Source organism: Balaenoptera musculus, chromosome 3 (genome assembly GCF_009873245.2).
Source record: "Balaenoptera musculus isolate JJ_BM4_2016_0621 chromosome 3, mBalMus1.pri.v3, whole genome shotgun sequence".
NCBI classification, from domain to species: domain Eukaryota; kingdom Metazoa; phylum Chordata; class Mammalia; order Artiodactyla; family Balaenopteridae; genus Balaenoptera; species Balaenoptera musculus.
In genome coordinates this window covers 53,525,335-53,547,072 of record NC_045787.1, presented here as the reverse complement: position 1 = coordinate 53,547,072, position 21,738 = coordinate 53,525,335, and the positions used below count along the sequence as shown (strand labels likewise).

At 42.1% G+C, this 21,738-nt stretch overlaps 1 long non-coding RNA gene across 1 annotated transcript; it reads left to right on the top strand.

Annotated features, from left to right (window-relative positions):
- The first annotated feature begins 279 nt into the window (after positions 1–279).
- Positions 280–21,310, top strand: LOC118893247. Its single transcript, XR_005019441.1, has 3 exons — positions 280–291; positions 10,734–10,736; positions 20,792–21,310. It is a non-coding gene; the product is annotated as an uncharacterized LOC118893247 (long non-coding RNA).
- Positions 21,311–21,738: the final 428 nt, after the last annotated feature.

Genomic DNA, 21,738 nt, shown 5'->3' with positions numbered 1-21,738 from the left:
AGGCGGTTAAGTCACTTATATAGGGCAGTTCTTCCGGGTCTCTGTTTACCTCTGGCCAATTACCTGGTTTCTTTTTCCACACCTGCCCTGCCCTAGGACCCTGCCCAACATGCGTGTGCAATATTTTTCCAAGGTGGATTACAGCCCAGAGACCTATGGGACGGCCTTAGCATCAACTATTATGGGGTGGTTTCTCTTCCTTTTTGAGCCCCAAGGAGCCTTTCTGCACATGTGCAATGTCTCCCTTGCCCCAAGGATGGAAAATGTATGACCTCTTGATCTTTTAACAGGGTTTAGTCCCACTCTGTCCTTGCCACAAAAGTGTCCAATGTCCAGTTATTTACCCTGTTTCTGTTGCTGGTTTTTATATCGAGGTGCAGATCTCGAAATATAGACAGGAGTCCAGTCATAAACATGTAGTCCTGGAGCCCGTTTGTCTCTTGCTTCAGGAAATGTAAACAGGGGGCTGGTAATGAATGTCCGACCTGGAGCCCATCTTCTTCTCACCCCAGGAAGTGTGAACAGGAGGCCAGTTGTAAATGTCTAACCTGGAGACCATCTATCTCCTGCCTCAGTCCTAATAGGTGTGCTGTGATAGCTCATGATTTTAATTTGTAATTCCCTAACGGTGTATGATGTTGACCATGTTTTTGTATGACTTTTACTATCTGTATATCTTTTTTGGCTGGATGTCTGTTCAGATCCTAACCCATTTTTTATGGGGTTGTTTTAGAGGTCCTTGTCTATTTTGAGTCCAAATCCTTTATCAGATACAAGTTTTGCAAATATTTTTCTCCCAGTTTGTGGCTTGTCTCTTGATTTTCTGAATAAGGTCTTTGAGAGTAGAAATTTTTAATTTCATAAAGTCCATAAGATTACTTTTTTCTTTTGTGCATTGACATTTGTGTTGTGTGTTAAAACTCAAAGCTCATGATCTCCAGACCAAACCCAAGGTCATATAGATTTTCTATGTTTATTTCTGTAATTTTTATAGTTTCACATTTTAAATGTCTGTTAATAAATTTGAGTGAGTTTGGCGTAAGTTGTAAAGTTTGTGTCTACAGTCATTTCATTTCATACAGTTTCCAGTTAATTGGTCCTTAACTATTTTGGAGAAGTCATGGGATACTTGACTGTATTTCAGTTTGAATGTTCACAGTTTAGCGGATGCAGCCCAAATGCCGTTAAACGGCGGGGCCTCCACTGAACTGGGAGGCGGCTTGGTCTGCACGTTCCCATTGGCTGGCAGGGAACGTGAGCCCGCCTCCCTGACCCTCCGCGGGAATGCGCATTCAGCCTGCAGACTTGGCTCCACGAGCCGCTGACGGGAGCCCCGTCTCCTCAGGACCCGTTGGGGCTTTGGCTTCTGGAACATGCGGGGCTGAGTCCATGCTGACGGCTGGGCTTTGGGACAACCCAGAGTCGAGTTCACACTAACGGAAGCCGGGTCTCCTCAGGACCCACTGGGGCTTCAGCTTTGGGACATCGTGGGGTCCATTTCTCTCTGACAGGAGCCTGGTCTCCTCAGGACCTGCTGGGAGGTGATGCCGCTGAGGGAAAAGGTGAGGAAAAGTAGGGAGAAGGTTCCTGTGTGTGGCTGACAGCTGAGGGTGTCTGTCTTCAGAGGAGCCAGGAGAGGAAGGGCTTGATGTAGAAAACTGGGTTTTTGGCCACTTTTGTAGGTGATGTAGACAGAGTGCAGTGTTGTTCTTTGGCGTGTGGCGTCTGGTTTTCCCAGCACCATTTATTGAGGGGACTGTCCTTTCCCTGGTGTATGTTCTTGGCTCCTTTCTTGTGAATTAACTGACCACATGCCTGTAGGTTTATTCCTGGACTCTCTGCTCTGTTCCTATGGTCTGTGTGCCTGTTTTTGTGACAATTCCACACTTTTTTGGGACTGTAGCTTCGTAATGAAGTGTGAAGTCAGGGAGCGAGATGCCTCCAGGCCGTTCTCCTTCCTCAGTGTCGCTTTGGCTCTTCTGGGTCCTTTGTGGCTCCACACAAATGTTAAGATTGTTTGTTTTTTTTCTATGAAATGTCATTGACATTTTGGTAGTGGTTGCGTGTATGTGTACATTGCTTTGGGTAGCATGGACATTTTCACAATATTTTCACCCATGCACACAGGATACCTTTCCATTGATTTGTGTCTGTTCAGTTTCTTTCATCAATGTCTTAGTTTTCAGTGTGCAGGTCTTTCAAGTCCTTGGTTAAATTTATTCCGAGTTTCTTGGGGGATGAAATTATAAATGGAATTGTTTTCTTAATTCGTGTTTCTGATAGTTCATTATTAGTGTATAGAATCACAAGTGATCCTGCAGTTTTACAGAATTCATTTTTTTAGTTCTGACCATTTTTTTGGTGGTTTTATGTGAAAACCTAGAATTCAGAAATCGCACTGTTTTCCACTACACCCAGGTCATCCACAGCGCCCAAGACCTAGTGAATCCTAATATTATCTTCCCACGGTGTCTCTTAATACCATGTGGACAAAGTGATTAGCATCACCACTGTGGTTGAGTTTGGTCTGGGTAAGTCTTGGCCTCTCTAGCAATGTTTGATGTCATCGCTGATTTTCTGGCATGTTACTGACATGGTTGTATTGAAAAGTATTTTCTAGTAAATTTCAAATGTTTAAACTTAAAATAGCAGTACAAAGTTGTCTACATTCACACGAAATACTGCAGTATGTTTTGGCCAAAACAGGGCCAGTCTCCCAGGGAACCAGGACATATCCCCAAAATGAGGGATAATTATGGTTTCCACATTATAATCCTATCCACAGGACCACTTCAGCTTTCACCAGCTGCCCCAACTTTGTGGAAATGTCTTTTTCCATTCTAATCCAGTTTTCTTTTTCTGGAACCATCACTAGGGCTTTCCCTCATTTTAAAAACCTTCATGGATTTTAAGTGTACAAGATGAGTATGATCTGGGTGGCTTTTCCTCTATGGCTTCTTTCACTTAGGACGTTTTCAGTGTTTATCAATGTTGTAACATGTATCATTTTTTTCATTGTGATTGAAAACACATTACATTTATCATTTAAGTCGTTTTAAGTATACACTTCTATAGCATTAAGTACATTCACATTGTTGTAAAAACATCCTCACCATCCATCTCCAGAACTCTTTCCTTTTCCCCTAGTGAAACTGTAACCGTTAAACACTTATTCCCCTCAAGCCCTGGCAAACTTATTCTACTTTTTGTCTTTGAATTTGACTTATCTGGATACCTCATACTAGTGGAATCATAGAGTGTTTGTCCTTTTGTGTCTGGCTTGTTTCACTTAGCATAATGACTTCAAGGTTCATCCACATTGCAACCTGTGTGAGAATTACCCTAGTTTTAAAGGTTGAATCATATTCCATTGTGTATATACTACACTGTATTTATGCATCCATCTGTTGAAGGACACTTGTGTTGCTTCCACCTTTTGGCTATTGTGAATAATGTTGCTATGAATATGGGGTACAGATATCTGTTCCAGTCCTTGCTTTCTAATATTTTGGGTGTATACCCTGGAGCGGAATTGAGGGATCATACGTTAATTCCATGTTTAAGTTTTTGAGGAGCCGCCATACTGTTTTCCACAGCAGCAGTACAATTTTACTTTATGCCTTTATATGACAGAATAATGCAGCTTATGGATCTACCTTATTTTGCTTATCCATTCACCCGTTGGTGGACATTTTAATTGTTTCTAACCTGGGCTATTGTGAACATTGCTGCTATGAATATTGATGTATAAGTTTTTATTTGAACACCTGTTATCAGTTCTTTGGGTGTATATCTAGGAGTAGAGTTGCTTGAAACATATGATAATTATATTTTTTTTTGTTTTTGAGAAAATGCCAAAGTTTTGTACACATACATTGCACCATTTTACATTTCCATAAGTAAAGTTTAAGGGTTCCAATTTCCCTACATTGTTGCCAACATTTGTTATTTTTATTTATTTTTAATATAACCATTCTAGTGTGTGAGAAGAGGTTTCACACTGTGGTCTTAATTTGCATTTCCATCATGACTACTGATGTTTGACATCTTTTCATGTGCTTGTTGACCATTTGTATGCCTTGTCTGGAGAACAGTCTATGCAAGTCCTTTGTGCATTTCAAAAATTGGGTTGCTCTTTTATTGAGTGGTGAAAATTCTTGATATATTCTGGATAAAGACTCTTATCAGATATATAATGTGCCTATATTTTCTTCCATTCTGTGGGCTGTCTTTTTACTTTCTGGATAGCCTCTTTTGATGTACAAAAGTTTGTAATTTTGAGGAACTCCAGATTATCTGTTTTTTTTCTTTCATTGCTTGTGTTTTAGGGTCAGATCTAAGAAACTATTGTTAAATGCAGGGTCATGAATCCCTTGGTTTATTCCAGAGTACCGTCATCCCTCGGTATCCACTGGGCTAGGGTTTAGGTCTGGGGTTTGAGTCAGGTCAGGGTTTAAGGGTCAGGGGTCAGGGTTATGGGTCAGGGTTTGAGAGTCAGGGTAGAGGGTCTAGGGTTCTGGGGTTAGGGTATTAGGGTTAGAGGTTAGGGTTCTCTAGGGTTAGGGCTAGGTTTAAGCATAACTGGCCCCCATTGCCCTTCCTTTCTCCTCTCCAAGGTCTCCAGGATGGATAACATTTGCCCAGGGTCACATGTGAGTCAGGGAGTTGAGCTGTACCACTGTATTTCTATCCCCCAGTCCTGGGCTCTGAGAGAAGAATGAAATGTCTGTACTGTCTCTGAGTGTTTCAAATTGAACTCGATGTCAGTCATGGGTTGTGGAGGGTGTCAGGAGTCATGCATGGTTGCTTCCTGCCCTCCCATCTGGGAAAGGTGGTGCTGGCCCTACTCTGCCTGGGCAGCCCCAGTTCCAGCAGAGTGCCCAGAGAGGAGGGCACTCAGTGGACATGTGTGGATTAATGCAGGACTGGGTGTAGCAACGTGCCAGCCCCCTGCCTACTTGAGGGCTGGTGGGGCCCTCCTGGGACTGCAGGCATCCTTTGTCCCATCGGAGTGGGTATCAATAGACAATCAAGTCTCAGGCAGGACAGTCCTTGACCTCTGACCATTCAGGGAGGCATCTGTGGTCCTCTAGCTCAGTTCAGCCTGGGCCCTGTCAAGACCCCATGGACAATAAGTGAGCTGACCATGGTGGTGAGCAATGGAACATCTACCTGGGCATTGTAGCCTTTCCTTTGAGATGTTTCAACTACCAACATCCATGTGGTTGAGAAAAGGGCCTCCCCTTCACAGCCTTCACAGCCTCCACAGCCTCATAGTCTGCCAAGAGAGGTAATAACCCTCTAAATATTTGAGCGTGTCCCTGACACAACAAGCATACAGCAGACCATGGTCCTGCAATCCTTTGTCCTTTTAGTTGTTAGAAATTTTGACATTCATATTCATTAAGAGTCAAAGTTATGGGAGTAACTGGGCCTCCCAATGGGAGATTCACACTGACACTGCATTGTATTGGAGAGCCATATGCATCCATGTGGCCTCTGGAAAGCCTGCCAATTATGGATTCCATGGCATGGAATAATTCTTGAGCCTTCCATTACTTCATTGCAGAAGAGTTTCCTTACCACCCTAGCATTTGGTTTCTTCCCTTAGTAAAGGAGACAGACGAAACTGGAAAAGGAGCAGTATTGTTTTTCAGGGATGGGTAATTAATATGGCAAGGGAGATGGCATAACTCAAGGGCTTCCACCTCTCAGGGGCAGGAATGAGGTCTGTGTGTCTTCTGAGGGCACATGGGCTGTTCTGGGCCAGCCTCTGAGATGTGAGGACCTGATACCCAAGGCAGGAGACTTGAGTTTACCAACAACAATGATCCTGCCTTTTCAGCAAGTCAAAGAACTTCTTGCAGTCTTGGGAAGACAGTAAAAGCACTGGATGAGTAGCTGCAGCCCCTGACCCTAAGTGAACCCCTTTCTTCCTTTTGTGTCAGATTCTGTGCTATGCTGTGAGCTGTCATTGACATAGAATCTGCTGCTTTCTCGCAGCCAGCACCTGTTCTCATGCCCAAGTCTAGTGCCTCAGTTTTCCTTTGGGAATTACATCTCACCTGCTTCCAGTCCAAATAGTTCCAGAAGGATGAGCCCATGTTCCACCCAGCTCGAAGATGGGTTTACAACCCACATCTAGCCAGTCCCATTTTCCATCTTCTGGTGATGGGTCAAGGATGAGAATGAAACCCAAGCCAGGCCAAAGGTATTCAAAACCATGACTTTTCTTAGAACCCAAGAAAAGGAGAAACTTTTTCTCAGAAAAAGGATGGTGAGTGGTTGTCAGCCTAGAGTTGCTGTTGGCCCAAGGGCAGAGAGAGAGACTGTGCCTGTGAATGAGGTCCCCCAAAGGCACTGAGCAGGACAAAGGTTTGGAGAGAAACAAGGTCACACAGAGAGTGTGAGACATTGGACCTGCCAGGTCCAAACCCATTCTTAAACTTGCCACTTGTAAGTATTAATTTATTTCTACCCTTATAATAAATACTAATTTATTTTACTTCAGTAAGTGTGTCCAGTTGCTGGGAATAAAAAAAGTCCTAGTTGACACATCCGAATCAATAATCCCTGATCCATCCTCAGGTGTCCTCACTGGGTAGGTGTGGCTGGGGGAGATGAAGACACTGGGTGGGGTCATATACTAGGGGAGCTGCCAAACAGCTCTGTCCCTGTTCCTTCCGTGTCCTGGGAGAGGGAAACCCTGGAACAGTGATAGGATAACCAATAAGGGAAGAGGTTCCTCAGTGGTTAATTAGTCTTTTTGTATTTTCCTTAATTTAGGGTCCATTTTGGTAACCTGTTTTTACAAAGAAATCACCCGTTTCCTCTAGATTTCCAGTTTGTTACAATAGATTTCTCTTATTTGACTTTTAATTTTTCCAGTCTAATTTTCTACAGAATCATCACAAATAATGAACAAATATTGATACTTTATTATTAACTTAAGTCTCTATTCATGTTCCCTTTGTTATACCTTTCCTTGTTCCAGGGTCTCAAAGGACATGGGGTCATCATGTCTGTTTTGTCTCTTCTGGGCTTTGACAGTTGCTCAGACTCGCCTTGTTTCCATGACCTTGACAGTGTGGAGGAGGATTGGTCAGGTATTGTGTAAACTGCCCTGCACTGGGATTTGCCTGGTGTTTTTGTTGTAATTAGACTTGGCTTTGAAAAAGCAGATCACAGAGGTAAAGTGCTTCCTCTTCACTATATATCGAGAGAACAGGCTCTTAAGGGAACTTCTCACTTATATTCTTAACTTTGGTCACCAGGCTGAGGTAGTGTTTGTGAAGTTTTCCCACAGTGAAGTTAATTTTTTCCCATGTTCATCCTGTGTGTCTTATTTAGGAGGAAGTCATAATGCAGAAGCCACACTTGAGGAGAGAGGGGTTAGCTTCACATCCTTGATGGACAGCTGAGTATCTATATGAATCGTTTAGAAACTTTCTGCCTAGGAGATTTCTATTTAACATCATTCATCAAAAACTATGTAACTTATTTTTACCAGTTTGGACACATGAATAATTATTGTAAACTTTTGGGTATAATCCAGCACTACATTATTAGACTGCTTAGTTCATTCTTGCTTTGGCGGTTGAGCGCTTTTTCCATTTGCTCCTGTTTTCATTTTACATAATTTTTCTTTTGTGGGTTTTTAAAATTTTTGGTACTTCTTTACTTTCTGATATTTTAAGATTATCCTGCTTCATATATTTACTGTCTCAGTCCTAGCATCAGCCCTTTCTTCAAAGAGCCCTTGTTCCTTTTATTAGAGAATGGTATTAAAAACTTACACGTGGGAGCTAAATATGCTCAGCTGACAGTGCATGGAAATATGTGCATGTATCCCAGCCTATGCATATACACATAATTATAAAGATTTCCATGTGGAACTATGTGTATCTCTATTAGGCTAAAGATAGTTTATACTGATGTCTCCTACCTGGTCTGTTATGACATGGATATTGTAACCGTCTCCCTTTGTTTGTCTGTGACTTCCCACTCCAGTGGTAAGAAACCTGGCTTCCACCATTTGTCATTAAATTCAGTGCTTGTTCCATTCGATCACTGATATAGTAGTTTCAGTACTATTAGTTACCACTCTCCATGGGGAAGAACTTACAGAGTCCACTGTGTATGTACGGCATATTTTGCCTTTGGCCTACAGAGTCCGCTCATTTCCAAAGTTAACTTAGGTCAGCCCATTTTGTCCCACCACCAACAGTGAGTTTTTTTCATACCTTTCTAAATCAGTTAGATTGTTTGTTACATTCTGTATGCCAGTCTTTGACACTTCCATATCCTAAGTAACTAAATTTGAATAGATTATAATTTACTTGTTGGGTTGTAAAAATCTGTGGGTGTAGACAAATGCATGCATAGTGACAGGTATTCACCACTAAAGCATCATATGGACCTCTTCAACTACATATTCCATAAACTGTTTACCATGTCTGTTTTGCCTTTTCTAGAATGTCATATAAATGAGGTCATACAGTGTGTAGTGCTTCAGACTGGATTCTTTCACTTAGCAATGTAAGTGTTAGATTCATCTATTTTTTTTTTGGCACGGGTTGATGATTCATTCCTTTATATCTCTGAATACTATTGCATTGCATGTATATGAGAGGAAAAATAATTTTCCCTCTACCCTTCTATGTTCTTCATTGATATCCCCCTTGTAATGAAAGGGAGATGAACTGGAGAAAAACAATCAGAAGTTTAATATATACCATGCATACCTCCTGTATTCTTGAAAGATACCTAGGAAAACTTAGTCTGGCCCAAGCCATTACCTTAAAGGCTACCTTCAGCTAAGAACAGAAGAAAGATGTTAGGGAATGAAGGAAGCCATTTAAGGGAGGTTATTAGGCAAAGCACAGTAAACAAGGGTATGGTTGTTACGCAGATTTACATCCAGACCTATTTCATTGACAAGCTTTTTTTTTTAATATTTATTTATTTGGCTGTGCCAGGTGTTAGTTGCGTTATGTGGGACCTAGTTCCCTGACCAGGGATAGAACCCAGGCCCCCTGTATTGGGAGTGTGGAGTCTTAACCACTGGACGACCAGGGAAGTCCCGACAAGTTTTTCTTGATATTTAGTCATCATTCAATTCCTGGTCCAGAGAGGGACATACCCTAATAAATGGAGATATCCTTAATAAATGTAAATTTACCTCATAAAAGGGCATTTTCTACTTGGTTTTCAAAGATTCTCCTGGGTCTGCTGTTTTTTAAATTAATCAGTCCAAAATAATCCTTTTGTCTAATGGGCATATTTTGGGGTGGTGTATTCTGCTCCCCTTGACATGTATGTGCCCTAATTTGCTTATGAATTCATCTACAGAAGGACATCCTGATATCTTTAAGTTTTTAACCATTATGAATAGAGCTGCTCTGCATTACTTGATGCTAGTTTTTGTTTGAACACAGGTTTTCAAAGCAGTTGTCTAAATACAAGAGGTACGCTTCTTGGATCCTAAGGTGAGACTATTTAGACTTAGAAAAAACTGCCAAACCGTCTTCCAAAGTTGGTTGTACGTGCATTCCACCAGCATCTTGAGTATATTCCCGTATGCTTATTTAGTATCTGTTTATCTTCTTTGGCCAGGTGTGTGTGTTTCAATCTTTACCAAATTTTAATGGCATTGTTTGGTATAATTTGGGTACAAACCCTTTATCAGATATGTGTTTTGGAAATAGTTTCTTCCAGTTTGTGGTTTGTCTTTTGGTTTTCTGAATAAGTTCTCTCATAGAGTAGAAATTTTTAATTTTATAAAGTCCACATTATCAACTATTTTTCTTTTGTTGATAGACTTTTGGTGTTGTGTGTTTAAAACGCATCACCAGACCCAAGGTCATGTAGATTTTCTTTCTTTTTTAAAAAATTTATTTATTTATTTATTTATTTATTTATGGCTGTGTTGGGTCTTCGTTGCTGCACGCGGGCTTTCTCTAGTTGCGGCTAGCGGGGGCTACTCTTTGTTGCCATGTGTAGGCTTCTCATTGCGGTGGCTTCTCTAGTTGTGGAGCATGGGCTCTAGGTGCGCGGGCTTCAATAGTTGTGGCATGTGGGTTCAGTAGTTGTGGTGTGTGGGCTCTAGAGTGCAGGCTCTGTAGTTGTGGCACACGGGCTTAGTTGCTCTGTGGCATGTGGGGTCTTCCCGGACCAGGGCTCGAACCTGTGTCCCCTGAATTGGCAGGCGAATTCTTAACCACTGCACCACCAGGGAAGTCCTAGATTTTCTTTTTTTTTTTCTAGAATTTTTATAGTTTGGTGATTTAAACTTGTCTATGGGCACTTTTGAGTGAATTTCGGTTTACATTGTAAAGTTTGTGTCTACATTCATTTCATTACATATGGTTTCTAATTAATTGTTCCTTAACCATGTTTTGAGAAGATACAGAGAGATACTTGGCTCCATTTCAGTTTGGATTTCCAAACTTAGTATATACAGCAGAACAGCATTCTGGATGAGGCCTCTGGGTTTGTGAGTGTGGCGCTCCCGGCACTTTTCTGACGTCCCACAGGGGGCGCCGAACCCACCTGTCTGACCCTGGGGGCACAGGTGCATCCGGCCCACAGACTTTGCTCTGTGACAAGCAGACAGGAGCTTTGTCTCCTGTCAGGGCTTAGGTTTCTGGACCATGGGGCAGTGTCTACACTGACTGGAGCTGGCTTTTCTCAGGACCCACTGGTGAGGAGATGCCATGAGAGGAAAAAATGAGAAAGTGTAGAGAATCTTCCTGTGCAGCTGACTGCTGGGTGGGTGGGGTGCATCTTCAGGGGACTCAGGAGAGAAAGGGTTTAATGTGGAATACTGTGCACTTTTAGTTAGTTTTATGTGCAGTGTAGATGGTGACCAGTGTTGTTCTTTGGAGCCTGGTGTCTAGTTTTCCTGGCACTGTTTGTTGATGGCTTTGGGTAGAATAAACATTTTAATAATAGTCATTTTTCTGATGCATGAGCATGGAATATTGTTTTCTATTGTGTCTTCAATTTCTTTATCAATACTTTATAGTTTTCTGAGTATAGGTCTTTCATGTCCTTGGTTAAATTTATTCCTAAATAGTTTGTTCTTTTTGATGGAGTTGTAAATGGGGTTGTTTTCTTAATTTTTCTTTCTGATGGTTCGTTTTAAGTGTATAGAAACAAAACTGATTTGTGTGTAATGATTCCATATTTTGCAACTTTACTGAATTTATTTTTTTAACATTTTTTTGAAGTAATGTGAAAAATTGTAATGCTAAAATCTCACTGTTTCTACTGCATCCCAGGTAATCCGCAGGACCCAAGACATGGTAGCTACTAATATACTCCTCTCACGGTGCCTTTTTTTTTTTTTTAATTTATTTTTGGCTGTGTTGGGTCTTCGTTGCTGTGCACATGGGCTTTCTCTAGTTGCGGCAGCGGGAGCTACTCTTTGCTGCAGTACGCGGGCTTCTCATTGCAGTGGCTTCTCTTGTTGGGGAGCACGGGCTCTAGGCGCGCGGGCTCAGTAGTTGTGATGCATGGGCTTAGTTTCTCCGCAGCACGTGGGATCTTCCCGGACCAGGGGTTGAACCCGTGTTCCCTGCACTGGCAGACGGATTCTTAACCACTGTCCCACCAGGGAAGTCCCTCCCACTGTACCTCTTAATGCCATGTGGACCCCTACAAAGGAAATAACAATCACAACTTTGGTTGACCTTTGTCTGGGTAAGTCTTGGCCTCTATAACAAAATTTGATGGCTGTCTTCTCTGATTTTTTGGCATGGTACTGACATGGTTGTTTTGAAAAGTAATTTACTTTCCAGTAATTAAAACGTACAGAAAAGTTTCAATAATGGCAAAAGTACTCACATTTGCCACTTCACACAAAATGCTCAGTGTGTTTTACCCATAACAGGGACACTCTCCTTAGGAATCAGCACATAAACCCTACATGAGGAAATCATGATGTCTACATTATAATTTAATACACAGGCCCACTTCAACTTTTGCCTATTGTCCCAACTGTATGAAAATGTATTTTTCCATCCTGATCCAGTTTTCTTTTTCTGGAACCATTACTGAGATTTTCCCTCATTTGGACAACCTTGATGGATTTAAAGCAGACAAGATGAGTATGGGATCTGGGTGGTCTTTTCTGTATGGCTTTTTTCACTAAAGATGTTTTTAATGTACATTTATGTTGTAAGAAATATCAGCACTACACTTTTTTTTCATTGTCATTAAAAATACAAAACATGACATTTACCATTTAATTCATATTACATATACACTTTTGTGGTATTGACTGCCTTCATATAGTTGCACAAACAAGTTAACTAACATGTGTACCACCTGTGTGCATGGGAGATACCCAGGAAATTGAGTAACACCCTGAAATGGCCCAAGACATCACCTTAAATACCGTCTTCATCTCAAAGGAAAAAAAAGGAAGGGTATGGTTGTTTCTGTCTACATTCATCTGATTGCGTATGGTTTCCAATTGATTGTCGTATAACTAGTTTTGGAGAAGTCATGGGATAGTTGGCTTCATTTCAGTTTGAATTTCCAAATTTAGTGGATTCTGCAGGCTTGATACAAGGTTTACAAACTTGATATTGGATCAGGACCTCCCATGGTGTAATCGGTATTAATGGTTTGTTCAACAATTAAAGTTCTGTGTGATATGAGTTCAGACTGGAGTAATCTTTGTTAGTTTCTATCTGTTATACATTTGTCCCAGGATGAAAGGACAAGAAAAACAAGGCCTACTTTATAAAAGTGCCTTCAAACTAATCGATGGTATAATCTCCACCTAATTTTTTAAAAATTTATTTCATTGAAGTATAGTTGACTTACAATGTTGTGTTAATTTCTGCTGTACAACAAAGTGATTCAGATATATATATATACACACACACACATACTGTTTGTTACATATATACATATGGTTTACTACAGGGTATTGAATATAGTTTCCTCTGCTGTACAGTAAGACCTTGTTGTTTATCCATCCTATATATAATAGTTTGCATCTGCTAATCCCAAACTCCCAATCCATCCCTCCCCTGTCTTCCCCTTGGCAACCACAAGTCTGTTTCCTATATCTGTGAGTTGGTTTCTGTTTTGTAGATTCATTTGTGTCTCATTTTAGATTTCACATATAAGTGATATCATATGGTATTTGTCGTTCTCTGTCTGACTTCACTTAGTATGAAAATTGCTAGGTCCATCCATGTAGATGCAAATGGCATTATTTCACTCTGTTTTATGGTTGAGTAATATCCCATTGTATATATTTATCACATTTTCTTTATCCATTCATCTGTTGATGGACATTCAGGTTGCTTTCATGTCTTGGCTATTGTGAATAGTGATGCTATGAACATAGTGGTGCATGTATCTTTTCGAATTATAGTTTTGTATGGATATATGCCCAGGAGTGGGATGGCTGGTTCATATGGCAATTCTATTTTTATTTTATTTATATTTTTATAAATTTATTTATTTTATTATTTATTTTTATTTTTGGCTGCGTTGGGTCTTCGTTGCTGTGCGCGAGCTTTCTCTGGTTATGGCGAGTGGGGGCTACTCTTCGTTGCGGTGCGCGGGCTTCTCATTGCGGTGGCTTCTCTTGTTGGGCGCACGGGCTCTGGGCACGTGGGCTTCAGTAGTTGTGGCATGCGGGCTCAGTAGTTGTGGCTCGCGGGCTCTAGAACGCAGGCTCAGTAGTTGTCACGCATGGGCTTAGTTACTCCACGGCATGTGGGATCTTCCTGGGCCAGGGATTGAACCCATGTCCCTTGCATTGGCAGGCGGATTCTTAACCACTGCACCACCAGGGAAGCCCCGGCAACTCTAGTTTTAGTTTTTTGAGGAACCTCCATACTGTTTTTCATAGTGGCTGCACCAATCTACATTCTGACCAACAGCGTAGGAGGGTTTCCTTTTCTCCACACACCCTCCAGCGTTTATTTGTAGACTTTTTATTGATGGCTATTCTGACCACTATGAGGGGATACCTCACTGTAGTTTTGATTTGCATTGTTCTAATAATTAGCAATGTGGAGCATCTTTTCATGTGCCTATTGGCCATCTGTATGTCTTCTTTGGAGAAATGTCTATTTAGACCTTCTGCCCACTGTTTGATTTTTTTTTTTGAGTTGTATGAGCTGTTTGTATATTTTAGAAATTAGGCCCTTGTTGGTCACATCATCTGCAAATATTTTCTCCCAAACAATTAGCACAGGTGCTGGGACAGCTGGATACCCACATGCAGAAGAATAAAGTTGGACCCTTACCTGACCCCCCGTCCCATAAACAAAATCAACACAAAATGGATCAAAGGCCTAGATGTAAGAACCAAAATTATAAAACTCATAGAAGAAAACATGAGAGTAAATCTTCATGACCTTGGATTTGACTATGATTTCTTAGATCTGCTACCAAAAGCACAAGCAACAAAAGATAAAATAGATGAATTGGACTTCCTCAAAATGAAAAAAACATTGTTTATAAAAGGAGCAAGGAATAAGATAATCCACCATCCAAAATGGCACAAGATGTTTGCAAACCATGTATCTGATAAAGGACTGTAGCCCACCAGCCAAGCCCCCGGTGGTCCAGTGGAGTGTCTGTGTGGCTCATCCCGTCCTAGGTGATCAGGAGATTTCAGGCCCCACAGCACCCAAGGGGTGGACACTGGTCATCCTCAGCACCCTCAAGGAGTGAGTGCCAGATTGTTTTGAGCCCATATTCCCTCCCATTACTGCCCTCAAAGGCTGAAGGCTTCAGCATGCCTCCAGAAGGACACAGAGTATTTGCAAGTCTTTGAGAACGAAGGGAAGAGTCTTCACTTTTCTGAAAAAGGCATCTTATTATTTCACAACATGAACATTTTCAATCTGGCTCCTAGGAGTGCCCTCCCACCTTCTTTATTTCTCTGAAAGTGGGCATGGTGGTTTGGCTGTCCCCAATCCCCACACCAGGTGACAAGGCCAGTGGGGCCAGCTCCTGGTGGTCCTTAGCTTCGTTGGAGATTAACCCAGACTCTCAGCCTGAGATTGAACATGGACGCCCTTGCTTCTCCCCATCACCAATTCTCATCTCCTGCCCTGTCTCTTTTCCTCTTGCTTTTCAGAATCAGATTTACCTGATGGTTACCACTCACAGTTCCCTCAGAATCCAGAGATTTCTCCTCGAAGGAAAGGTTCTATAAAAATCAGAGGGATAAATAAAGAATGCAGCTGATTCCGGCCTTGTGCTGATGCCCAAGAGGGTGATGAGAATGAGTGTTTTCATTAGAATTTTAAATCCTCCAAGTAATAGATCATTGGGGGGGGGCATCCTGTGTCTTCCTGCTCATTCTAATAATGTCATTCCTGAATTTTAATGTGGCAAATAATTTATATTATAAATATGCCGAGGGGGAGATCCATTTAAAAAATGTTAAAGGTAACTCCAAGGGTTTTACAACAAACAAGGACACAGAACCGTGTCCAGACACCGGCTGAGTGATTCCTACCCTGAGCCGCAGTCCCCTGGAGGGCGGAGTGGCCATGACCCTCCTCCCGCAGGTCAGCCTACTCAGGCACATCCCACGTGGGACCACTGTATCGCAGAATCTTAGAGTGGCCAATGGCAGGCAGCTGGCTAGAGATGCGGACAAGAAAAAACTGCCCATCAGCCTGGGACAACCCCAGGGTGAGGCCTTAGTAAGGGCCAGTGTCATGTCATTAGTTAGGGCCAGCATCAGGGCCGAAGTTAAGACCATTGTCAGGGCATTAGTGAGGGATATAATTAGGGTGTTAGTTAGGTAAAGAGTCAGGTCATTAGTTACAGACAGTGGCAGGGCCTCAGGTAGAGACTTCGTCAAGACCTTAGTTAAGAAGAGCATCGGAGCTTCACCGATGTTAGGGACAGCGTCAGGACGTTAGTTAGGGCCAGCCACCAGGCCTTAGTTAGGGGTAGTGTCAGGACCTCAGAGAAAACTTGAGGGCCTTAATATAAGACAGTTCAGGACGTTAGTTAGGGACACATCAGAGACTTTCTTAGGGACATATTCAGGGCCTTAGTAATGGTCAGGATCGGGGCGTTATTTAGTGACAGTAAATGCTATGAGGGACAGCTTCAGGGCCATAGTTAGGGACAGCATCAGGGCCTCAGTTGGAGATAACTTAGGGCCTTAGTAAGAGAGAATTCAGGCCGTTAGTTAGGGACATCGTAAGAGACTTTCTTAGGGACATATTCAGGGCCTTAGTTATGGACAGGATCAGGGCGATAGTGTCGGATATCTCAGTCTATTAGGGTCACCGTCAGGGACTTAGTTAGAAATAGTTCAGGCTGTTCCTTAGGTGTATTCTCATGGACTTAAATAATGCCAGAATCAGAGCTGTAGGTAGGGCGAGTGTCAGGGTGTTATTGTGGGATGTCTGCAGCTATTAGGGACATCGTCAGGGTATTAGTTAGGGAAAGAGGCAGGCCATTATTGTAGACAGTGTCAGGGCCTCAGGTAGAGACAGCGTCAAGGCCTTAGTTAGGAAGAGCATCAGGGCCTTAGTTAGGGACAGTGTCAGGACCTCAGAGAAAACTTGAGGGCCTTAGTAAGAGATAGTTAGGGACACCTCACTGACTTTTTAAGGGACATATTTAGGACCTTAGTAATGGACAGGATCAGGGCATTATTTAGTGACCACTTAGGCTCTGAGGGACAGCGTCAGGGCCTAAGTTAGGGAGAGTGTCAGGGTCCTAGGGACAGGGTTAGGGACTTTGTAAGTTCTAGTTCAGACCATTAGCTTGGGACAGCATCAGGGACTTCGTTAGGGAGAATGTCAAGGCTTCAGTTAGAGATAATTTGCGGGCCTTAATTGGACACAGTTCAGGCTGTTACTTAGGGACATCTTCAGAGCCTCAGTTAGGGACAGCATCAGGGTGTTAGTTAGGGGACGAGTCGGGCAATTATTACAGACAGTGTCAGTGCCTCAGGTAGAGAGCGCATCAGGGCCTTAGGGACAGCGTCAGAGACTTACTTAGGGACATATTCAGGGCCTTAGTTATAGACAGAATCAGGGCATTATTGAGAGGTATATGAGGCTATTAGGGACAGCATCACGGTGTTAGGGAAAGAGTTGGGGCATTATTATAGACAGTGTTAGTGCCTTAGGTAGACGCATCATCACAACCTTAGTTAGGAAGAGGGTCAGGGCCTTGGTTAGGGACAGGGTCAGGCCAACAGTGAGGGCATCTAAGGCTATGAGGGGTATCGTCAAGGCCTTAGACTGGGTCAGCATCAGGGCTGTTGTGTCGACCAGTGTCAGGGCATTAATGAGGGACAAAATTAGGGTGTTAGTTAGGGAAAGAGTCAGGTCATTAGTTACAGGCAGTTTTAGGGCCTCAGGTAGAATCAGCATCAAGGCCTTAGTTAGGAAGAGCATCAGGGCCCCAATTAGGTTCAGCATCAGGACGTTAGTTAGGGCCAGCAACAGGGCCTTAGTTAGGGACAGTGTTGTCAGGACCTCAGAAATAACTTGAGGGCTTTAGTAAGAGACAGTTCAGGCTGTTAGTTAGGGACACTTTCTTAGGGACATATTCAGGGCTTTAGTAATGGACAGGATCAGGGTGTTATTTAGTGACAGCCTGGTCTATGATGGAAAGCGTCAGGGCCCAAGTTAGGGAGAGTGTCAAGGTCTTAGGGACAGGGTTTGGGTCTTCACAAGTTATAGCTCAGGCCATTAGCTTGGGATGGCATCAGGGGCTTGGTTAGGGAGAATGTCAAGGCTTCAGTTAGAGATAACTTGAGGGACTTAATTAGACACAGTTCAGGCTGTTACTTAGGGACATTGTCAGGGCCTTAGTTAGGACTAGTGTCAGGGTGTTAGGGATAAAGTTAGGGTGTTACTTAGGGAAAGAGTCAGGTAATTAGTTACAGATAATGTTAGTGCCTTAGGTAGACATAGCATCAAGTCCTTAGGAAGAGCGTCAGGGCCTCAGTTAGGGACACTGTCAGGACATTAATAGGGCCAGCCTCAGAGTGTTAGGTAGGGCCATCGTCAGGACATTAGTTAGGGGCAGATTCAGGACCTTAGTTAGGGACAGCATCAGGGCCTCTGTTAGAGAAAACTTGAGACCCCTAGTAAGAGACAGTACAGGGGTTAGTTAGGGACATTGTCAGGGCCTTAATTAGGGACAGTGTCAGGGACTTAGGGATAGCGTCAGGACATTAGTTATTGACAGTATCAGGGCCTACGTTAGGGACAGTGTCAGCGTCTATTTAGGGACATGTCAGGGCCTTAGGGACAGTGTCAGGGCCTTTGTTAGTGCCAGTGTCATAGCATAATTAGGGAAAAAGTTAGGCCATTATTTAAAGACAGACTTAGGGAATTAGAGACAGCGTCATGGCCTTAGTTAGGACCAGCGTCAGGACATTAGCTAGGGATAGTGTCAGGACCTTAGTTATTGACAGCATCAGGGCCTACGTTAGGGACAGCATCAGCGTCTAGTTAGGACCAGCATCAGGGCCTTAGTTAGGGGAAGCACCTCAGACATTATGAGAGTAAAATATTATGTTGTTTATAAACTAAGAAGTCTCTGGTATTTCATTTTAGCAGCCAAAGAGCTGGCCGAGGATAAATATCTCTGAGCTTGAATACCTATCAAGAGAAACCTTCAAGTCTCAAAAGAAAAGAAAATGGGCTGGAAAGAAACCAACAGAACCAAATAATCAATAATTGTGGAACAACTAAAAATGCTATGACATATACATAATGGGTATAGCAAGAGAAGAATAAAGATAGAAAACAGAAAATATTTTTATCTTTGTGTCCTTTTCCATGTAGGTTATTACAGAGTGTTGAGTAGACCACTCTTGGTATTCCATAGGTCTTTGGGGATGATATATTTTATATGTATTAGTATATGTTTGTTAACCCCAATATCCTAATTTATCCATTCCTCACACCTTTTCTTTGGCTTAACCATAAGTTTGTCTTCTCAGTCTGAGATTGTCTTTCTCTATGGAAATATGTTCATTTTTATGAATTTTCAGATACCATAAGTGATATCATAGGACATTTGTCTTTCGCATTCTGACTTACCTCATGTTGTGTGATTAGCTCTAGGCTCATCTGTGGTGCTGCATATGCCATTCTTTTATTTTTTTTCTTGGCTAATATTCCATTCTGTACAGATAACACTTTTTCTTTGTCCATTCATCTGTTTATAGACCTTTTTTTGCTTCCGTGTCTTGGCTATTTCAATATTGCTGCAGTGCACATTTGCCATCCTGTTTCTTTTTGATTCTGGCTTTCACAGGTGACAGGCCCAATAGTGGGCCTTCTGGATCATATGGTAACTCAATTTTTACCTTTAAACGCACTGCCATTCTGTTCCTATTATTGGCTGTTACCAGTTTACATCCCACTTAGACTGAGAGGTTACGCTATTCTCTGCAACTTCTTCAACATCTATCGTTTGTTGACTTTTTGCTGATGGTCATTTTGACTGGTGAGAGGTGATACCTTTGTGTAGATTGGATTTGCATGCGTCTAATAATTCCTGATGTTTTGCATTTATCAATGTCCTTTTCATTTTTTTTAAAGATTGAGCTAAACTTACAACTTCAAATTGCCTTTTTGAAAAATTTGTCACGTTTGGATTTTTTTGGCCATTCCCTACCCCAGGACAGTTTTTGAGGGCATGAGTCATTTACAGCCCTGCAGTCCTTGTGAATATTAGTGACCATTAGCAGTGGATTTAAAGCTGCTGTTTGAGGAAACGGCCTTAGGGTGGCAGCATTTCTACGTTGCCAACTCTGCTTGCTAGGGAAACAGAACCTTGCTGCAAGTTGTGGTTTTAGGTTGCAGATTACAGTGGAATGTGTCAGGACAAACCCCATAAGTTTTAGCCTCCTTAATTCTTGTTTGTGTCTTTAAGTTTTAATTTTTATCAGAGCAAATATGATTGAAAAATGTCTTTTGTTCTAGGTGTACAGAATCTTGTTCATGTACACATATACATATATGTATACATCTTTGACTCCTGTTCCATGTAGGTTATTACAAAGTGTTGAGTAGACCACTCTTGGTATTCCATAGGTCTTTGGGGATGATATATTTTATATGTATTAGTATATGTTTGTTAACCCCAATATCCTAATTTATCCATTCCTCACACCTTTTCATCGGCTTAACCATAAGTTTGTTTTCTCAATCTGAGATTGTCTTTCTCTATGGATATATGTTCATTTTAAAGAATTTTCAGATACCATAAGTGATATCACAGGACATTTGTCTTTCGCATTCTGACTTACTTCACGTTGTGTGATTATGTCTAGGCTCATCTGTGGTGCTGCATATGCCATTCTTTTATTTTTTTTCGCGGCTAATATTCCATTCTGTACATGTACCACTTCTTCTTTGTCCATTCATTTGTTTATGGACCTTTTTTTTTGCTTCCATGTCTTGGGTATTTCAGTATTGCTGCAGTGCATGTTTGCCTGTCTGTGCCTTTCCGTTCTGGTCTTCTTAGGGTATAGGCCTATTAGGGGATCGGCCGCATCATATGGTAGCTCAATTTTTACCTTTTAAACGCAGCTCCATTCTGTTCTCATGATTAGCTGTTACCACTTTACATCCAACCAACAGCATAGTGGGTATGCATTTGTCCTCCAACCCGTCAGCATTCATTGTTTGTTGACTTTGTACGGATGGCATTTTGAATATTGGGTGGCGACATCTTTTTGTAGTTTGGATTTGCATCTAACCAATAATTCCTGATATTGAGCTTTTATCCTTGTTCTTCTTTTTTTAAAACAACAGAGTGAGTAACACTTACCTCTTCAAACTGTTTTCTTGAGAAATTTTCCGTGTTGTGAACTTTTTTGGCCATTACCTACCCCAGGACATTTTTTGAGGACACGTGTCATTTACGGCCCTACAATTACTGTGAATCTCAAGTGACCGTTAGCCCTGTGTTTAAAGCTGCTATTGTGGGAGACGGCCACAAGGCGGCAGCATTTCTCCATTTCCAAATCTGGTTACTAGGGCAGCAGAGCCTTCCTGAAAGTCGTGTTCCTAGGTTGTAAATTAGAATGGGATATGCCAGGGAAAACCCCAATAACTTTATGTCTCATTAATTGTTGTTCGTGGTTTTAATTTTTAAAATTGGGGTAATGAGTGGAGTAGTGTTTGTTCTGGGTGTACACAATCAGGTTCAATTGAACATTACATATATCTATTCATGTACACATCCTATTCCCATGTAAATTACTATTATTTTTTAAATAAATTTTATTTATTGATTGATTTATTTTTGGCTGAGTTGGATCTTCGTTGCTGCATGTGGGCTTTCTCCAGTTGCAGTGAGCGGGGGCTACTCTCCGTTGTGGTGCACGGGCTTCTCACTGCAGTGGCTTCTCTTGTTGCGGAGCACGGGCTCTAGGCGTGCGGGCTTCAGTAGTTGTGGTGCCTGGGCTCAGTAGTTATGGCTCATGGGCTCCAGAGCGTAGGCTCATTAGTTGTGGTGCACGGGCTTAGTTGCTCTGCAGCATGTGGGATCTTCCTGAACCAGGGATCGAACCTGTGTCCCCTGCATTGGCAGGCGGATTCTTTACCATGGTGCCTCCAGGCAAGCCCCCGTGTAAATTATTACAGAGCGTTCAGTAGACCTCCCTTGGTATATGGTCGGTCTTTTTGATACATGTGTTTAATATGTATTTGTATATGTATGGTAACCCTAATCTGAATGTATCCATTCCCCCCACCTTTC